This window comes from Bombina bombina, chromosome 8 (assembly GCF_027579735.1).
Source record: "Bombina bombina isolate aBomBom1 chromosome 8, aBomBom1.pri, whole genome shotgun sequence".
In the NCBI taxonomy this organism is placed as follows: domain Eukaryota; kingdom Metazoa; phylum Chordata; class Amphibia; order Anura; family Bombinatoridae; genus Bombina; species Bombina bombina.
In genome coordinates this window covers 119,908,603-119,928,914 of record NC_069506.1, presented here as the reverse complement: position 1 = coordinate 119,928,914, position 20,312 = coordinate 119,908,603, and the positions used below count along the sequence as shown (strand labels likewise).

General features: G+C 39.9%; 1 protein-coding gene across 6 annotated transcripts in view; it reads right to left on the bottom strand.

Moving 5' to 3' along the window:
- Nucleotides 1-20,312, bottom strand: part of MIB2 (MIB E3 ubiquitin protein ligase 2) — a 451,988-nt gene that overhangs the window by 221,623 nt on the left and 210,053 nt on the right. The window contains exon 1 of one of the 6 annotated variants that reach the window (XM_053690542.1): nt 3,396-3,416. The exons of the other annotated variants lie outside the window; for them this stretch is intronic. The gene's annotated coding sequence lies outside the window, so the exon portion shown is untranslated. Of the gene's footprint in view, nt 1-3,395; nt 3,417-20,312 lie in introns of those variants that run through there. 6 annotated transcript variants of the gene reach the window in all.

Genomic DNA, 20,312 nt, shown 5'->3' with positions numbered 1-20,312 from the left:
AAGCCACTAAGTAATCCACAACATTTTTTTCTCAGAACTTAGCATATATTTAAAGGACATTAAACACCTTAAGATGTTTTATTAAAAAAATTTAGTTATGCACAATGAAACAACTTTGCAATATATTTTAATTATTTATTTTGCACCCTTTTAATGGTATTTAGCACTGACAATTGAGCAATTTCTAATTCTCAGAACTTGAAATACATCCTGCTGACTTCTCAAGGCTAACTCTGCTACATGACAATTGAGCAATTTCTAATTCTCAGAACTTGAAATATATCCTGCTGACTTCTCAAGGCTAACTCTGCTACATATATGTCCCTAATTGGTCTTATCAGACAACAACTGCAAAGCAACTTATTTATACTAATTTTATTACAGTGGCTAGCCTTATTGTCTGTGGACTAAAGCCCAGATTGGCTCCTCCAAATAAGGCAAATGGTAGGTGGAATTTGGCTATTAAACAATAAAATATGCGAGCCTGCTTCCCCCAATGTAAGAAGCAACGGTCATTAGACTGCTGCTTCTTACACTCTCTCCCACCTCTGAGGTGGCGGAGAGAAATCAATGAGCTCGCGTGCGACTGAAGGGGGGCATTACACTCTCCGATGAGTGTGTAATGATACATACGGGCCGGAGGACAAACAGATCTGCTGCCCGTAAGTAGCAAAGGCGGGCGGACAGCTTCGCAATTTGAAAGACTGTGCATATTTTGTTAATGGAAGTAAATTGGAAAGTTGTTTAAAACTGCCTGCTCTATCTGAACCATGAAAGTTTAATTTTGACTTGAGTGTCCCTTTAAGTGTTTAGTGAAGGCAGCCGGTGCCCGTAACTTTGCTTTAATAGCACTGATTGGCTGTGCTTTCCAGTTTTCAATTAAGTTCAAATAAAATCCTGGAAGCTGGGTGGATAGTGGGTATTTAAAAAAAAGGGGTTATTAAACAGTTATTTCAATAGACTTCCACCTTAGGAGATACACACTTCAGTAATATAAATCAATGGAAATGCTTGCTTTTATTATCACAGTTTGGTTAAATATGCTGCTATAGCCCTACAGCTGCCACAATGCCAGTCCTCGGTAAGACATTGCTGGGGTTTAGCAGCTACATGCGTGTGCCGTTAACGGGTGGCTCAGCAGCCATATCCTCCTTAAGATCGGCGATGCATATCTTCTCATGAGTGAAACATTGTCTTTATTCTCTGTGGAATCATTTAGTACAAAAAATAAAATGCATTATATGTTTGCCCTAATATGTCCCTTTAATTATACAGCTACAAACATAAAAAATACGCTGAATTCTCTTACAAAAAACATCATTGTACTTTACTAATGGAATATTTAAATCCTAACCTTTGTTTACTTAGAAATGAGACCCTTGTTGCTACTGGTTTACCTACCCTACCTTGGTGTTTATCTATGCTTCTCACAGCTTCTCAGTGCTTCACTGATTTAAATTAAAGGGACAGTAAACCTTAAAAATAATGTTATATAATTCTGCACATAGTGCAGAATTATATAACATTATATTAGCCAAACTTTGTAAATCATAATATTGCCTTTTTATTTTGTAAAAATACCGCTGTTTTACAGACCCGCTCTCTGTACTCTGCTGAGCGGGTCTGTTGTTTTTACTGAGCGCATCGGGCCAGCTGTATAGTCACAGCCCGGCCCGACCGCGCCATTAGACACAGTGCAGCTCGCTCCCGCTATCAGACAGAGCAGGAGCGAGCTGCACTGTGTCTAATGGCACGGTCGGGCCGGGCTGTGACTATACAGCTGGCCCGATGCGCTCAGTAAAAACAACAGACCCGCTCAGCAGAGTACAGAGAGCGGGTCTGTAAAACAGCGGTATTTTTACAAAATAAAAAGGCAATATTATGATTTACAAAGTTTGGCTAATATAATGTTATATAATTCTGCACTATGTGCAGAATTATATAACATTATTTTTAAGGTTTACTGTCCCTTTAATTTAAATCAGTGAAGCACTGAGAAGCTGTGAGAAGCATAGATAAACACCAAGGTAGGGTAGGTAAACCAGTAGCAACAAGGGTCTCATTTCTAAGTAAACAAAGGTTAGGATTTAAATATTCCAGTACAGAGAGCGGGTCTGTAAAACAGCGGTATTTTTACAAAATAAAAAGGCAATATTATGATTTACAAAGTTTGGCTAATATAATGTTATATAATTCTGCACTATGTGCAAAATTATATAACATTATTTTTAAGGTTTACTGACCCTTTAAGTGAAGAATATATTAATGTTTACTGTCTCTTTAAAGGCTTAAACAACTATGGCCCCAATTTATAGTTCGATAGTCAGAATGCTCCCAGCTAGGGAACCTGTCTGCCCGCCTTTGAGATGAGCAAGCAGCAGACATCATTGATGCACCATTGCTCCTTCACTTGTGGTAAACAGGCTCATATGAGCAAGCCTGTATCACATAGGCCCTAAAGCAAATAAAAAGGATAAATACATTTAGGGCTCGATTTATCAAAGCCCTATGGCTGCAAGTTCTCACAAGAACTTGCTCGCCGTAGTTTAACAAGCAGCGGTCACCAGACCACCGCTTCCCTAACCTCTTCGCCACCTCTAAGGTGGCGAAATTCAATCTCCGCGGTCTAGTCCAACCAACGAGATTGACAGCTCCTGCCCGCGTGCGATTGGCTGTGCGCGGGCAGGGGGCGGGATTGCACGCGAGCGCAAAATTGCGCTCGTGTGCAATGGTGATTACCTGCGGATAATTTCGCCCCGCCACAGGCAAGCTGAGGAGTACAGGGACGTGTATACGCGCCCCTGTCCGCCTCAGCTTTGATAAATCTAGCCCTTAAGAACATCACACACCCAAGAGCAATGCACTGCCACTGCTGAGACTCTCAAGGGAAAAACATGATTTGAGAAGTTGAGACATTTTTCTTTGACTGAGCATAATCTGGCAACATCATAATAAGCCTGTTTTGAGGCTTTACAGCTTTTTCAACAAACATAAAGGAAAACTACCTTTCAAATTTCATAATAGTGCAGCAGTTTTGGCTGTAGCATTGCCTAAATATCATTATACATATGCAATATTGAAATGCAAAGCAAAAAGTCCCAGCACCACTTAAAACAGCGTATTATGTTATGTCCCCTTTAATTGTTCCCGGACAGAAACATTATGATTTAATTTAATAGCCTTTGTTTCAAAGTATTGATCCCAATAGGTGTTGCTCTTATATGTTATCACCATGGGTTAATAATTTCCAATAGTCTTTCTCTCAAGCCTTCAAACATATATAATCAGCTCAGTGTGCTTAATTGCTAAGTAGACGCAGAGCTCGTCATATATATCATATCATATGATGAAATAAAGTGTCAAATTTTGTCAGTCAGCTGAGATAGGTACGATACCTCTTTTCTGCCCGGTTTGTTCGCGGGAACTGTCTGGAAGGCGATCCACACGATTGCACCTTTCTGTGCTCTTGGATCACAACCTCTTCCAATCTCCGTTCGCTCACTCTCCTTGTCCACGGGCTGCAGCTGATGACGTCACTCCTCGCTTCTATGCGTTGTGTCTCACTCCTCTTCTTTCATGCACCTGATTTTCTGTTTGAAGGTAAAAAAACGAAGCTTCTTTCTCCGGTCTGGCACCACACTGGTGTCTGTGCTCACTGTTCCCAATTGCAGATATCCAACATAACGAATAATAGGAGCACCAGGCACTTGTAGTGGTTTAATAAAATTTAACTTTTATTCTGCTGGTAAGCAGTTTGCAGCAATTAGCAATAAAACAAGTTCAGTTCAATATTCACACAGCATGGTATGACACAGGCAGTGTCCCAGCTTACGCGTTTCGGCTATCGCCGGAATCATAGCTTGTGGGAACTGTGTCTGTGAATACCATTTAAAATACATACAAAATTTCTATTGGTTAATTAACCTTCTACACACCTCTCAAACTGCCCTATCCTTCACCTGCTGTGTGTTGACACGCACACCCCTTAGCAACCTACTCATTGTATTGAGTTCTATTTATCTAGTATACATACAATTAACGTTTTAGTTTTTAAGTTGTATATCAATTTTAAATTTTAAATTCAATCCCAAATGATTTTAATTTTTTGTTTTACATGTTCTGTTTGTTGAAATGTCATTCTGCCATACACAAAACAGAATTTATGCTTACCTGATAAATTACTTTCTCTTACAGGTGTATTCAGTCCACGGATTCATCCTTACTTGTGGGATATTCTCATTCCCTACAGGAAATGGCAAAGAGAGCACACAGCAAAGCTGTCCATATAGCTCCCCTCAGGCTCCGTCCCATTCGACCGACGGTTAGGAGAAAAAGGAGAACCATAGGGTGCAGTGGTGACTGTAGTTATTGTAAATTAAATTTGAACCTGACTTAAATATCAGGGCGGGCCGTGGACTGAATACACCTGTAAGAGAAATTAATTTATCAGGTAAGCATAAATTCTGTTTTATCTTACTTGGTGTATTCAGTCCACGGATTCATCCTTACTTGTGGGATACCAATACCAAAGCAATAGGACACGGATGAAGGGAGGGAATAAGTCAGGTAACCTAAACGGAAGGCACCACTGCTTGCAAAACCTTTCTCCCAAAAATAGCCTCCGAAGAAACAAAAGTATTGAATTTGTAAAATTTGGCAAATGTATGCAGAGAAGACCAAGTCGCTGCCTTACAAATCTGTTCAACAGAAGCCTCATTCTTGAAAGCCCACGTGGAAGCCACAGCTCTGGTGGAATGAGCTGCAATACGTTCAGGAGGCTGCTTACCAGCAGTCTCATAAGCCAATCGGATGATGCTTTTCAGCCAAAATGAAAGAGAGGTAGCAGTCGCTTTCTGACCTCTCCTCTTACCAGAATACACAACAAACAGGGATGATGTTTGTCTGAAATCCTTAGTTGCTTTTAAATAGAACTTTAAAGCACGAACCACATCAAGATTGTGCAACAGTCATTCCGTCTTAGAAACTGGATTAGGACACAGAGAAGGAACAATGATTTCCTGGTTAATATTCTTATTAGAAACCACCTTTGGAAGGAAACCAGGTTTAGTACGCAAAACAACCTTATCTGCATGGAACACCAGATAGGGTGAGTCACACTGTAAAGCAGATAGTTCTGAGACTCTTCGAGCAGAAGAAATGGCTACTAAAAACAAAACTTTCCAAGATAATAACTTGATATCTATGGAATGTAAAGGTTCAAACGGAACCCCTTGAAGAACTGAAAGAACTAAATTTAGACTCCATGGAGGAGACACAGGTCTATAGACAGGCTTGATTCTAACTAAGGCCTGAGCAAACGCCTGAACGTCTGGTACAGCTGCTAGACGCTTGTGTAACAGAATAGACAGAGCAGATATCTGTCCCTTTAAGGAACTAGCTGACAGACCTTTCCCCAACCCTTCTTGGAGAAAAGACAATATCCTTGGAATCCTAACTTTACTCCACGAGTAACCCTTGGATTCACACCAACAAAGATATTTCCGCCATATCTTGTGATAAATTTTCCTGGTGACAGGCTTTCTGGCCTGTATCAGAGTATCTATAACTGAATCAGAGAAACCCCGCTTAGCTAGGATTAAGTGTTCAATCTTCAAGCAGTCAGCTGCAGAGAAACTAGATTTGGATGCTTGAAAGGACCTTGGAGTAGAAGATCCTGCCTCGATGGCAGTTTCCATGGTGGGACCGATGACATGCCCACTAGGTCTGCATACCCAGTCCTGCGTGGCCACGCAGGTGCTATCAAAATTACCGAAGCCCTCTCCTGTTTGATTCTGGCTATTAGCCGAGGTAGAAGAGGAAACGGTGGAAAGACATAAGCTAGACTGAATGACCAAGGCGCTATCAATGCATCTATCAATGCCGCCTTGGGATCCCTGGATCTGGATCCGTAAAGGGGAAGTTTGGTGTTCTGACGGGACGCCATCAGGTCCAACTCTGGAATGCCCCAAAGCTGAGTTAGTTGAGCAAAAACCTCCGGGTGGAGTTCCCACTCCCCCGGATGAAAAGTCTGACGACTTAGAAAATCCGCCTCCCAGTTGTCTACTCCTGGGATGTGAATTACAGATAGATGGCAGGAGTGATCCTCTGCCCATTTGATAATCTTGGATACTTCCTTCATCGCCAGGGAACTCTTTGTTCCCCCCTGATGATTGATATACGCTACAGTCGTGATGTTGTCCGACTGAAATCTGATGAATTTGGCCTCTGCTAGTTGAGGCCACGCCTGGAGCGTATTGAATATCGCTCTCAGCTCCAAAATGTTTATCGGGAGAAGAGATTCTTCCCGAGACCATAGTCCCTGAGCCTTTAGGGAGTTCCAGACCGCCCCCCAGCCTATCAGACTGGCATCGGTCGTGACAATGATCCATTCCGGTCTGCGGAAACTAAGCCCCTGAGACAGGTGATCTTGAGACAACCACCAGAGAAGAGAGTCTCTGGTCTTTTGGTCCATTTGAATCTGAGGAGATAAATCTGCGTAATCTCCATTCCACTGTTTGAGCATGCACAGTTGCAGTGGTCTGAGATGGATTCGGGCGAAAGGGACCACGTCCATCGCCGCAACCATTAAACCAATTACTTCCATGCACTGAGCCACTTAAGGCCGAGAAATGGAATGAAGAACTTGGCAAATATTCAACAGTTTTGACTTCCTGACCTCTGTCAGAAAGATTTTCATTTCTATCGAGTCTATTAATGTTCCCAGAAAGGGAACCCTTGTGAGCGGGGACAGAGAACTCTTTTCTACGGTCACCTTCCACCCATGAGACCTTAGAAAGGCCAGAACGATGTCCGTATGAGCCTTGGCTCTGTGAAAGGACGACGCCTGTATTAAGATGTCGTCTAGATAAGGTGCTACTGTAATGCCCCGCGGTCTTAGTACCGCCAGAAGGGACCCTAGAACCTTTGTGAAAATTCTGGGAGCGGTGGCCAGCCCGAAAGGCAGAGCCACGAACTGGTAATGATTGTCCAGAAAGGCGAACCTTAGGAACTGATGGTGATCTTTGTGGATAGGAATATGTAGGTACGCATCCTTTAGATCCACGGTAGTCATATATTGACCTTCCTGGATCATTGGCAAGATTGTCCGAATGGTTTCCATCTTGAAAGACGGAACTCTGAGGAATTTGTTTAGAATCTTTAGATCCAGGATTGGCCTGAAAGTTCCTTCCTTTTTGGGAACTACGAATAGATTTGAGTAAAAGCCCAGTCCTTGTTCTGCAATTGGAACTAGGTGTATCACTCCCATTTTTAGTAGATCTTCTACACAGCGTAAGAACGCCTGTTTCTTTGTTTGGTCTGAAGACAAACGAGAAATGTGGAACCTTCCCCTTGGGGGAGAATCATTGACTTCTAGAAGGTACCCCTGAGCAACTATTTCTAATGCCCAGGGGTCTGGGACATCTCTTGCCCAAGCCTGAGCAAAGAGAGAAAGTCTGCCCCCTACTAGATCCGATCCCGGATCGGGGGCTACCCCTTCATGCTGTCTTGGTAGCAGGAGCAGGCTTCTTGGCCTGTTTACCCTTATTCCAGCCCTGCAAGGGTTTCCAGGTTGCTTTGGGCTGGGAAGCGTTATCTTGCTTTGCGGCAGCAGAGGTTGTAGCAGGTCCGCTCCTGAAGTTGCGAAAGGAGCGAAAATTAGCCTTGTTTTTGGCCTTAAATGGCCTATCTTGTGGAAGGGCATGGCCCTTGCCTCCAGAGATATCTGAAATAATTTCTTTCAGCTCTGGGCCGAAAAGGTAATGTTTAACAGTTTTGTTTTGGACGACACATCCGCCGACCATGATTTGAGCCAAAGTGCTCGTCGCGCCATGACGGCAAAACCAGAGGTTTTCGCCGCTAATTTAGCTGAGTGATAAAAGAATTAGCCAGTTTTAAAGCGTGAATTCTATCCATGACCTCATCGTATGAAGTCTCTCTCTGGAGCGACTCCTCCAGAGCCTCGAACCAAAAGGCCGCTGCGGTAGTTACAGGGATAATGCAGGCAATTGGTTGAAGCAGAAACCCTTGCTGAACAAAAATTTTCTTTAGCAAGCCTTCCAATTTTTTATCCATAGGATCTTTGAAAGCACAACTGTCCTCTATTGGTATAGTTGTACGCTTAGCCAATGTTGAAACAGCCCCCTCTACCTTAGGGACCGTCTGCACGCGTCCCTCCTGGGGTCATTTATGGGGAACATTTTCTTAAAGATAGGTGGGGGAACAAAGGGTACACCTGGTCTCTCCCACTCCTTAGTCACAATATCCGCCACCCTTTTTGGGATCGGAAATGCCTCAGTGTATACAGGGACCTCTAAATATCTGTCCATTTTACACAATTTTTCAGGGACCACCATGGGGTCACAATCGTCCAGCGTAGCCAAAACCTCCTTAAGCAGTACACGGAGGTGTTCCAGCTTAAATTTAAACGCTAAGGAATCTGACTCTGCCTGCTGAGAAACTTTCCCTGTGTCAGAAATTTCTCCCTCAGACAGCCCTTCCCTCACTGCTACCTCTGAGTTTTGTGAGGGTGCTACAGATACGTTATCCAAAGCTTCAGATTGCTCATCCTCTATGTTTAAAACTGAGCTATCGCACTTTCTTGGAAAAACTGGCAGTTTGGATAAAAAAGCTGCAAGGGAATTATCCATTACTGCCGCTAATGGCTGTAAAGTGACAGGGGGCAATGCGCTAGAGGTACTAGGCATCGCTTGCGTGGGCGTAACTGGTGTAGACACGTGGGGGGAGGAAGGAGGACTATCCTCATTACCCTCCGTTAATGAATCATCTTGGGCAGCATTTTGTATTGTCACTGGATGATCTTTAAAATGTTTAGATGTTTGTGCACACTTTAAACATAAATGCAATGGGGGTATTGCCATGGCTTTTGAACATAAAGAACAAGGTCTATCTGAAGACTCAGACATGTTTGACAGACTCAGACAACACTAAAATATTGAAAAAAATACTTTTTGAAAAAACGTTACTGTCTCTTTAAATAATAAAAAGGCACACACTTTTTACCAAACCATCAAAAAAACATCCGATCTTAATGAAATTTTCACCACATGATCCTAATGTCTTGAAATGATTGCACACAAGTTTTCAAATTGTTTAACCCCTTAATGCCCAAACCGGAGCAAAATTAGTAAATAACCGGTTTAACCCACTACAGTACTATGCCACAGTCTTTGCTGTGGCTTTACCTTCCTTTAGGGTTATTTGCAGGTGTAAATGAAGCCTCCCTGAAGTCCTCCTGTACTCTAAAGGCTCTGCACATGAAGCTGCATGGAGCTGTGTTCCAAATTAACTGCGCAATTGAGGCGCGAAAATGAGGCCTCCTCCTTCTCACTCTAGAGATATGGGGCCTTTCTGAGTCAAAATAGCTGTCTATTAAAATGCCAGGCGAAAAAATACCCCAAAAAGTGTTTGCAAACGTTTAAAAACGTTTAATAACATAAGATTACCCTAATAAAGGAATCGATTAGCCCATCATAGTGTCTGTCAGTATTAAGCCCTTAACTGAAGCCCTCTTTCTATACTGTGTCAGAGAAAATGGCTTACCTCCCTCATGGGATATCTGTCAGTTTTCTAGCACTACCAGGTCTTGTTAGAAAATATGACTGAAACATACCTTAAGCAGAATAAGCCTGCAACTGTTCCCCCCAACTGAAGTTCTCCTGTACTCAACAGTCCTGCGTAGGAACAGCAATGGATTTTAGTTACAACATGCTAAAATCTTTTTCCTCTCAGCAGAAATCTTCATCACTTTCTGCTTCAGAGTAAATAGTACAAACCGGCACTATTTTAAAATAACAAACTCTTGATTGAAGAAATAAAACTACAAATCTAACACCACATACTCTTTACCATCCCCGTGGAGATGCTACTAGTTAGAGCGGCAAAGAGAATGACTGGGGGGGGCGGAGCCTGAGGGGAGCTATATGGACAGCTTTGCTGTGTGCTCTCTTTGCCATTTCCTGTAGGGAATGAGAATATCCCACAAGTAAGGATGAATCCGTGGACTGAATACACCAAGTAAGAGAAATTTTTAATATAAGGGTTTCTTATTCAGTTCTTATTTTTTCTATATTTTAAATTTTGAATTTAAAATAGCACTTAGTACATTTCTTTGGAGTAGCCTGTACTGTGAGCTAGCTCAAATTCGCGATAATTTTTTAACTTCTAATTAAATGTCTTGATTTTACTTTTAACTTTTTATTGTTTAAATAAACATATAAGACACTTTGTAGCTCTTCTTTTCAACTGTGTTGGAGACATTGATTTAATTAAATATCTCTCATTTATAGGATTGTTAATAGTTTTTATATATACTTCCTATAATACTAACAAATCTACATTATATATATACATATGAAACCACTTACATTTTTTATTTTTTAGGTTTGTTAAATATTATTTTAGTTGTTCAAATAGTGTTTCGGTATATAAAAGTTACTATACCTTTCTTTGTACTAGTTATTTTTTCTCAATAAAAATGTTTTTTCCCCCCTCAGAATGATTATAGAATTATAGGTTTTAGATTCTTTTTGATCAAAATTATAATGGGAGGCACAGAGTTTTAGACAGCTTAACCCTGTTGTCAATAGTTTATTATGTCATACTCTGAGCTCATGCCTAGGGGCCATCTTGTTTTTAATTTGTGGATCCAAAAAACCTCTCTTTGGGCCAATTTTTCATCCTTACTCAGATCCCTTGAACCTTTAAACACTTTCTCAATTATGGTCCATTTTAAGGAATTAGGACTACTGTGATGTTGTTTAAAATGTTGCACTAGTGATGTGGAAAGGGCAGAGTGTTTAATGTTGTTAATATGCTCCCTTATCCTTTCTCGTACCTCCCTTGTTGTGAGTCCTACATATTGTAGGTCACACAAGGTACAGGTTAGTGCATATACAACATATGTTTCTCTACAATTGAGACAAGATTTGTGAAAGAATCTTACACCTGTAACAGAGCTTCTAAATGAATTTCCTTCTTGTAAATCTGCAGCCTTTCTTAGAAATGATTATAAGTTTCTCATCTGTTTGTAGTAAAGGTAGATGTTTTCAGATGATGGAACAAATTTGATGATATTGGTTGCTGTATTGAGTTACAAAAGTTACTCTATTATCCTTCCTTTTGTTAATATCAAATTTTGACTTATCCTTTAAAAGATCTATTCTATTGATGGATGCTACTGAGTTCTTAGCTTTCTCAATCGTTATGTGTGTGTAACCTCGTTCTTTTAATTTTTTGCTTAATATCTCTGTGTGTTTCTTATATGTTGCTTCAGTGTTGCAGTTTCTTCTCAGTCTTATGTATTGACCTTTTGTTACAGAGTTAAATACTCGTTTGGGGTGGTTACTGCGAGCATGCAAAAGTGTATTGCCTGAAATTGGTTTGGTGTAGACTTCTGTTAGTATGTGTCCATTTTTATTTCCACCGAGTTCTACATCTAAGTAGTGTATTTTGTTTTTTTTCAAATTCACTGGTAAATTTAAAGGGACAGTAAACCTTAAAAATAATGTTAAATAATTCTGCACATAGTGCAGAATTATATAACATTATATTAGCCAAACATTATAAAACATAATTGTACTTTATTAATTTAAAAAAACAAACGCTGTTTCACAGACCCGCTCTCTGCTGAGCGGGTCTGTTATATTTTGTCAGCGCATCGGGCCAGCTGTATAGTCACAGCCCGGCCCGACCGCACCATAAGACTAAGTGCAGCTCGCTCCTGTCACAGGAGCGAGCTGCACTTAGTGTTATGGCGCGGTCGGGCCGGGCTGTGACTATACAGCTGGCCCGATGCGCTGACTAAATATAACAGACCCGCTCAGCAGAGAGCGGGTCTGTGAAACAGCGTTTGTTTTTTTAAATTAATAAGGTACAATTATGTTTTATAATGTTTGGCTAATATAATGTTATATAATTCTGCACTATGTGCAGAATTATATAACATTATTTTTAAGGTTTACTGACACTTTAATGCCTACATTGTTTGTGTTAAGTAGTGCAACAAATTCCATGGCACTTTCTCTGTTGCCTTTCCAAATACATATAAGATCATCTATAAATCTTTTATAACAGATGATATTTTCTTTGAGGGGGCTTTCACATCTAACTGATTCATTCTCTTCTATAGTGGACTCTATATTAAGTTGCCTTTCTTTAGCTTCAGGAGAAATACAGGCAGAGGTAGAAGAGGCCAACAAAGGGGCAATAATAGAGGAGGTTATCAAAGAGATAACATGCCACAGTACAAGAAAGTAACATTTAGTGATAGTGAAGCGGAATCATTAGATGAAGCTACAGGTGGAGGGGCCACCTCAAGTGAAGAGGAAGAAAGGCAACCTAATATAGAGTCCACCATAGAAGAGAATGAATCAGTTAGACCAAAAGAGAACTCTACAAAATATGTTAGTGAGGATAAAATTGAAACAACTGACATACCCAGACACCACACCAGACCTACTACTAGATCTACACCACAGGGCATTTTAAGAGAACACACTGAAGAAAAGCAGGTTTTTCCCAAACCCCTAGAAAGACCAGAAGGGGGGAAAGAGGCAGAGGATTTGTAAAACAAAACAGGTATCAGACCAGGAGAGGCCGAGGATACAACAAGTACAATTGAGTCCAGTGATTAATGTGTCTACCTATCATTTAACGAATGATGAAACAAGGGTATTGGAATTAGGTCTTAACTTTGTACCTTCTGAAAATTTTGATTTATTTCAGACACTAATCGATGTAAATAAATTAATAAGAAATATAACCCTAAAGAAACATTTTTCAAATGAACAGGAAATTACAATAGACACTTATGCAGGTTCAGAAAACATTAGTAACAACTTGACTGAACTAAATTTCAGTGAAACGTGATCTAATTGCTCTTGAAGAACTACAAAGAGAAGGGATTACAGATCGGACCCAGCAAAAATTTCAAACACAATTACCCAAATTTCATAACCCCTCTAAATTTTACCCCATACAAAGTAGGGGCACAATTCTGGAAACTTTTCAAAAAAGGATAGAAAAATATCTAAATACATTAGCATACACCTGTAACAACAATTACAAAACAGACAAAAATTTGAACAAAGAACTAAAAATAGCCCTAAAAAATTTAAGTGAAAACAATCAGATTGTGATAAGAAATGTGGATAAGGGCGGATCAATAGTTGTAATGGATAAATTACAATTTATCCAAGAAGCAAACCGACAATTGTTGGATGATAAACAATACACTAAATTGTTAACAGATCCTACCCCCAAATATAAGAGGGAAATGTTACATCTAATTGATGAAGGCTATGAAGAGGGGCACTTTGATTTAAACACAAAGGAGTACCTTATTGTTGGTCAACCAGTCATGCCAGTATTTAATATACTTCCAAAGATACAGAAAGGCATTGAAAACATGACTGGCAGACCAATAATAAGTGGGATCGGGTCACTGAATGAACATCTTTCACAGTGGCTCGACGAGGTATTGCAACCAATAGTTAAAAAATTAAACAGTTATCTATGTGATACTAAACAGTTGTTAAAAAAAATTGAAATGGTTAAATGGGATCAGAATTTTGGTTGGCTAACCATAGATGTGCAATCATTGTACTCTTCTATCCCCCATGATATGAGATTAAAAGCAATTGAATACTTTATAACTAAAGTTGAAGGCTACAGTGAAGAGTTTTGTAGATTTGTTATACGTGTGACGAAATATTTGCTAACACATAACTTCTTTACATTTGAGGGGGCTTTTAACCTCCAGAGATGTGGGACAGCTATGGGGGCGAAGTTTGCCCCCTCGTACGCCAACCTCTTTATGGGGTGGTGGGAGCTGTCCCACATCTATGGATGTGAAAGCCCCCTCAAAGAAAAACAGAATTTATGTTTACCTGATAAATTTCTTTCTCCAACGGTGTGTCCGGTCCACGGCGTCATCCTTACTTGTGGGATATTCTCTTCCCCAACAGGAAATGGCAAAGAGCCCAGCAAAGCTGGTCACATGATCCCTCCCAGGCTCCGCCTACCCCAGTCATTCGACCGACGTTAAGGAGGAATATTTGCATAGGAGAAACCATATGGTACCGTGGTGACTGTAGTTAAAGAAAATAAAATATCAGACCTGATTAAAAAAACCAGGGCGGGCCGTGGACCGGACACACCGTTGGAGAAAGAAATTTATCAGGTAAACATAAATTCTGTTTTCTCCAACATAGGTGTGTCCGGTCCACGGCGTCATCCTTACTTGTGGGAACCAATACCAAAGCTTTAGGACACGGATGAAGGGAGGGAGCAAATCAGGTCACCTAAATGGAAGGCACCACGGCTTGCAAAACCTTTCTCCCAAAAATAGCCTCAGAAGAAGCAAAAGTATCAAACTTGTAAAATTTGGTAAAAGTGTGCAGTGAAGACCAAGTCGCTGCCCTACATATCTGATCAACAGAAGCCTCGTTCTTGAAGGCCCATGTGGAAGCCACAGCCCTAGTGGAATGAGCTGTGATTCTTTCGGGAGGCTGCCGTCCGGCAGTCTCGTAAGCCAATCTGATGATGCTTTTAATCCAAAAAGAGAGAGAGGTAGAAGTTGCTTTTTGACCTCTCCTTTTACCTGAATAAACAACAAACAAGGAAGATGTTTGTCTAAAATCCTTTGTAGCATCTAAATAGAATTTTAGAGCGCGAACAACATCCAAATTGTGCAACAAACGTTCCTTCTTTGAAACTGGTTTTGGACACAGAGAAGGTACGATAATCTCCTGGTTAATGTTTTTGTTAGAAACAACTTTTGGAAGAAAACCAGGTTTAGTACGTAAAACCACCTTATCTGCATGGAACACCAGATAAGGAGGAGAACACTGCAGAGCAGATAATTCTGAGACTCTTCTAGCAGAAGAAATCGCAACTAAAAACAAAACTTTCCAAGATAATAACTTAATATCAACGGAATGTAAGGGTTCAAACGGAACCCCCTGAAGAACTGAAAGAACTAAATTGAGACTCCAAGGAGGAGTCAAAGGTTTGTAAACAGGCTTGATTCTAACCAGAGCCTGAACAAAGGCTTGAACATCTGGCACAGCTGCCAGCTTTTTGTGAAGTAATACCGACAAGGCAGAAATCTGTCCCTTCAGGGAACTTGCAGATAATCCTTTTTCCAATCCTTCTTGAAGGAAGGATAGAATCCTAGGAATCTTAACCTTGTCCCAAGGGAATCCTTTAGATTCACACCAACAGATATATTTTTTCCAAATTTTGTGGTAAATCTTTCTAGTCACAGGCTTTCTGGCCTGAACAAGAGTATCGATCACAGAATCTGAGAATCCTCGCTTCGATAAAATCAAGCGTTCAATCTCCAAGCAGTCAGCTGGAGTGAAACCAGATTCGGATGTTCGAACGGACCCTGAACAAGAAGGTCTCGTCTCAAAGGTAGCTTCCAAGGTGGAGCCGATGACATATTCACCAGATCTGCATACCAAGTCCTGCGTGGCCACGCAGGAGCTATCAAGATCACCGACGCCCTCTCCTGCTTGATCCTGGCTATCAGCCTGGGGATGAGAGGAAATGGCGGGAACACATAAGCTAGTTTGAAGGTCCAAGGTGCTACTAGTGCATCCACTAGAGCCGCCTTGGGATCCCTGGATCTGGCCCCGTAGCAAGGAACTTTGAAGTTCTGACGAGAGGCCATCAGATCCATGTCTGGAATGCCCCACAGGTGAGTGACTCGGGCAAAGATTTCCGGATGGAGTTCCCACTCCCCCGGATGCAATGTCTGACGACTCAGAAAATCCGCTTCCCAATTTTCCACTCCTGGGATGTGGATAGCAGACAGGTGGCAGGAGTGAGACTCCGCCCAAAGAATAATTTTGGTTACTTCTTCCATCGCTAGGGAACTCCTTGTTCCCCCCTGATGGTTGATGTACGCAACAGTCGTCATGTTGTCTGATTGAAACCGTATGAACCTGGTCCTCGCAAGCTGGGGCCAGGCCTGGAGCGCATTGAATATCGCTCTCAGTTCCAGAATATTTATCGGTAGAAGAGATTCTTCCCGAGACCAAAGACCCTGAGCTTTCAGGGATCCCCAGACCGCGCCCCAGCCTATCAGACTGGCGTCGGTCGTGACAATGACCCACTCTGGTCTGTGGAACATCATCCCTTGAGACAGATTGTCCAGGGACAGCCACCAACGGAGTGAGTCTCTGGTCCTCTGATTTACTTGTATCTTCGGAGACAAGTCTGTATAGTCCCCATTCCACTGACTGAGCAAAAAAACTCTAAGCCATCTCCGTGGAGATGTTGCCTGTACAACGGCAAAGAGAATGACTGGGGTAGGCGGAGCCTGGGAGGGATCATGTGACCAGCTTTGCTGGGCTCTTTGCCATTTCCTGTTGGGGAAGAGAATATCCCACAAGTAAGGATGACGCCGTGGACCGGACACACCTATGTTGGAGAAATATCATCTATTATAAAAGATTTATAGATGATCTTATATGTATTTGGAAAGGCAACAGAGAAAGTGCCATGGAATTTTTTGCACTACTTAACACAAACAATGTAGGCATTAAATTTACCAGTGAATTTGAAAAAAACAAAATACACTACTTAGATGTAGAACTCAGTGGAAATAAAAATGGACACATACTAACAGAAGTCTACACCAAAACAATTTCAGGCAATACACTTTTGAACGCTCGCAGTAACCACCCCAAACGAGTATTTAACTCTGTAGCAAAAGGTCAATACATAAGACTGAGAAGAAACTGCAACACTGAAGCAACATATAAGAAACACACAGAGATATTAAGCAAAAAAATAAAAAAGAACGAGGTTACACACACAGAACGATTGAGAAAGCTAAGAACTCAGTAGCATCCATCAATAGAATAGATCTTTTAAAGCATAAGTCAAAATTTGATATTATCAAAAGGAAGGATGATAGCGTAACTTTTGTAACTCAATACAGCAACCAATATCATCAAATTTGCTCCATCATCCGAAAACATCTACCTTTACTACAAACAGATGAGAAACTTATAATCATTTCTAAGAAAGGCTGCAGATTTTCTTTTAAAAAAGGAATGTCTGTAGGGAACAAAATAGCCCCTACCAAATTAAGAAAAAGCAGTAGTGCACAAAGCTCTTGGCTGACATTTAAAGGGATCATTGTATCATTGTTAATTGCAAGGCCTGTGAATATTTACAAGAAGGAAATGCATTTAGAAGCTCTGTTACAGGTGTAAGATTCTTTCACAAATCTTGTCTCAATTGTAGAGAAACATATGTTGTATATGCACTAACCTGTACCTTGTGTGACCTACAATATGAAGGATTCACAACAAGGGAGGTACGAGAAAGGATAAGGGAGCATATTAAAGGGACAGTAAAGTCAAAACTAAACTGTCATGATTCAGATAGGGCATGCAATTTTAAACAACTTTCCAATTTACATTTATCATCAAATTTGCTTTGTTCCCTTGGTGGTATTTTTGAAAAGCTAAACCTAGCTAGGCTCAAACTGATTTCTAAACAGTTGAAAACCGCCTCCTAGCTCAGAGCATTTTGAAAGTTTTTCACAGTTAGACTGTGCTAGTTCACATGTGTCATATAGATAACATTGTGCTCACTCCCGTGAAGTTATTTAGGAGTCTTCACTGATTGACTACACTGCATGTCTGTCAAAGGCACTTAGATAAGGAGGCTGTCTGCAAAGGCTTAGATACAAGGAAATCACAGAGGTAAAAAGTATATTAATATAACTGTGTTGGTTATGCAAAAACGGGGAATGGGTAATAAAGGGATTATCTATCTTTTTAAATAAGAAACATTTTGGTGTAGACTGTCCCTTTAACAACATTAAACACTCTGCCCTTTCCACACCACTAGTGCAACATTTTAAACAACATCACAGTAGTCCTAATTCCTTAAAATGGACCATAATTGAGAAAGTGTTTAAAGGTTCAAGGGATCTCAGTAAGGATGAAAAATTGGCCCAAAGAGAGTTTTTTTTGATCCACAAATTAAAAACAAGATGGCCCCTAGGCATGAACTCAGAGTATGACATAATAAACTATTGGCAACAGGGTTAAACTGTCTAAAACTCTGTGCCTCCCATTATAATTGTGATCAAAAAGAATCTAAAACCTATAATTCTATAATCATTCTGAGGGGGGAAAAAACATTTTTATTGAGAAAAAATAATAACTAGTACAAAGAAAGGTATAGTAACTTTTATATACCGAAACACTATTTGAACAACTAAAATAATATTTAACAAACCTAAAAAATAAAAAATGTAAGTGGTTTCATATGTATATATATATATAATGTAGATTTGTTAGTATTATAGGAAGTATATATAAAAACTATTAACAATCCTATAAATGAGAGATATTTAATTAAATCAATGTCTCCAACACAGTTGAAAAGAAGAGCTACAAAGTTTTTTATATGTTTATTTAAACAATAACAAGTTAAAAGTAAAATCAAGAATTTTAATTAGAAGGTAAAAAATTATCGCGAATTTGAGTTAGCTCACAGTACAGGCTACTCCAAAGAAATGTACTAAGTGCTATTTTAAATTCAAAATTTAAAATATAGAAAAAATAATAATAAATAATGTGTATGGCAGAATGACATTTCAACAAACAGAACATGTAAAACAAAAATTTAAAATCATTTGGGATTGAAATAAAAATTTATATACAACTTAAAAACTAAAAGGTTAATTGTATGTATACTAGATAAATAGAACTCAATACAATGAGTAGGTTGCTAAGGGGTGTGCGTGTCAACACACAGCAGGTGAAGGATAGGGCAGTTTGAGAGGTGTGTAGAAGGTTTATTAACCAATAGAAATTTTGTATGTATTTTAAATGGTATTCACAGACACAGTTCCCACAAGCTATGATTACGGCGATAGCCGAAACGCGTAAGATGGGACACTGCCTGTGTCATACCATGCTGTGTGAATATTGAACTGAACTTGTTTTATTGCTAATTGCTGCAAACTGCTTACCAGCAGAATAAAAGTTACATTTTATTAAACCACTACAAGTGCCTGGTGCTCCTATCATTCGTTATGTTGATTATACATATGCAAACTTGCTATACTATTCAAGAGGTATAATTAGAAAACAGCATGTAATAACATACAATATTTGTTCAATCTCTGCCCTGCAACTTTCAACTTAAAAGGGACAGGAAACCCCAAATGTTTACTACATAATTCAGACAAAACATACAAGTTTTAACAACTTGCAAATTTACTCTTCTTATCAAATATGCTTCAGCACTACTGGCAGCTAGCTGAACACATCTAGTTAGCCAATCACAAGAGACAAATGTATGCAGGCACCAATCACCAGATAGCACCCACTATTGTAGGATATGTGCGTATTATATTTCAATAACAGATACCAAGAACATAAAGCACATTTGAAAATAGAAGTGATTTTAAAAGTTTATTAAAAAAACATGCTCTATCTGATTCTTGCAAACTTAATTTGGATATTCCTATCCCTTTAATTTGCATACAATTCTTTATTTGGATACACATTATTTGATTCTAACCACACAGCAAAGTGGAAAATGACAAGAGATGACAAACTCTTTGTCTATTTATTCTATGGGGCCGATTTAACAAGCTCCGTATCGGCTGCTCCTTAACTCATTTGCATGCACTTAAGCAGCGGACAACAACCGTCTGATCGCATACGATTCGGGTTGATTGACACCCCCTGCTAGCGGCCGATTGGCAGCAAATGTGCAGGGGGCGACATTGCACAAGGAGTTCACAAGAAATGCTGGTGCAATGATAAATGCCGACAGCGTATGCTGTCGGCATTTATCGATGTGCTGCAGACATGATTTCTACAGCTACAGCGGATAATGTCCGTTCGTACTTTCATAGATCAGCCCCTAAGTCTCTTCTAGCATATTTTAATTTTGTGTGGGTTTGACACAAAAAGTTGAACCTACATCTGTACATGTTTGTATCTGAATATGAATCAAAATAAAAATGGAAGGAAACACTATGAATGCAACAATGAAGCTTGAATTACCAAGTGAGGTCATACAGGAAATGGACTGGAAATATTGGAGCAGAAAGCAATTTATTAACAATGTAAGCAGTGACATCACAGTTTTAAATAACACAATAACCTTGAATTTATTTCTAGCTGAAGGCACACACTAAAAATAGAAATCACATAGCTGTGTTATCAGTTTGCTATGATTTTAAGGGATAGGAAAGTCAAAATTAATCTTGCATGATTCAACTAGAACATGTTATTTTAAGACTCTTTTAA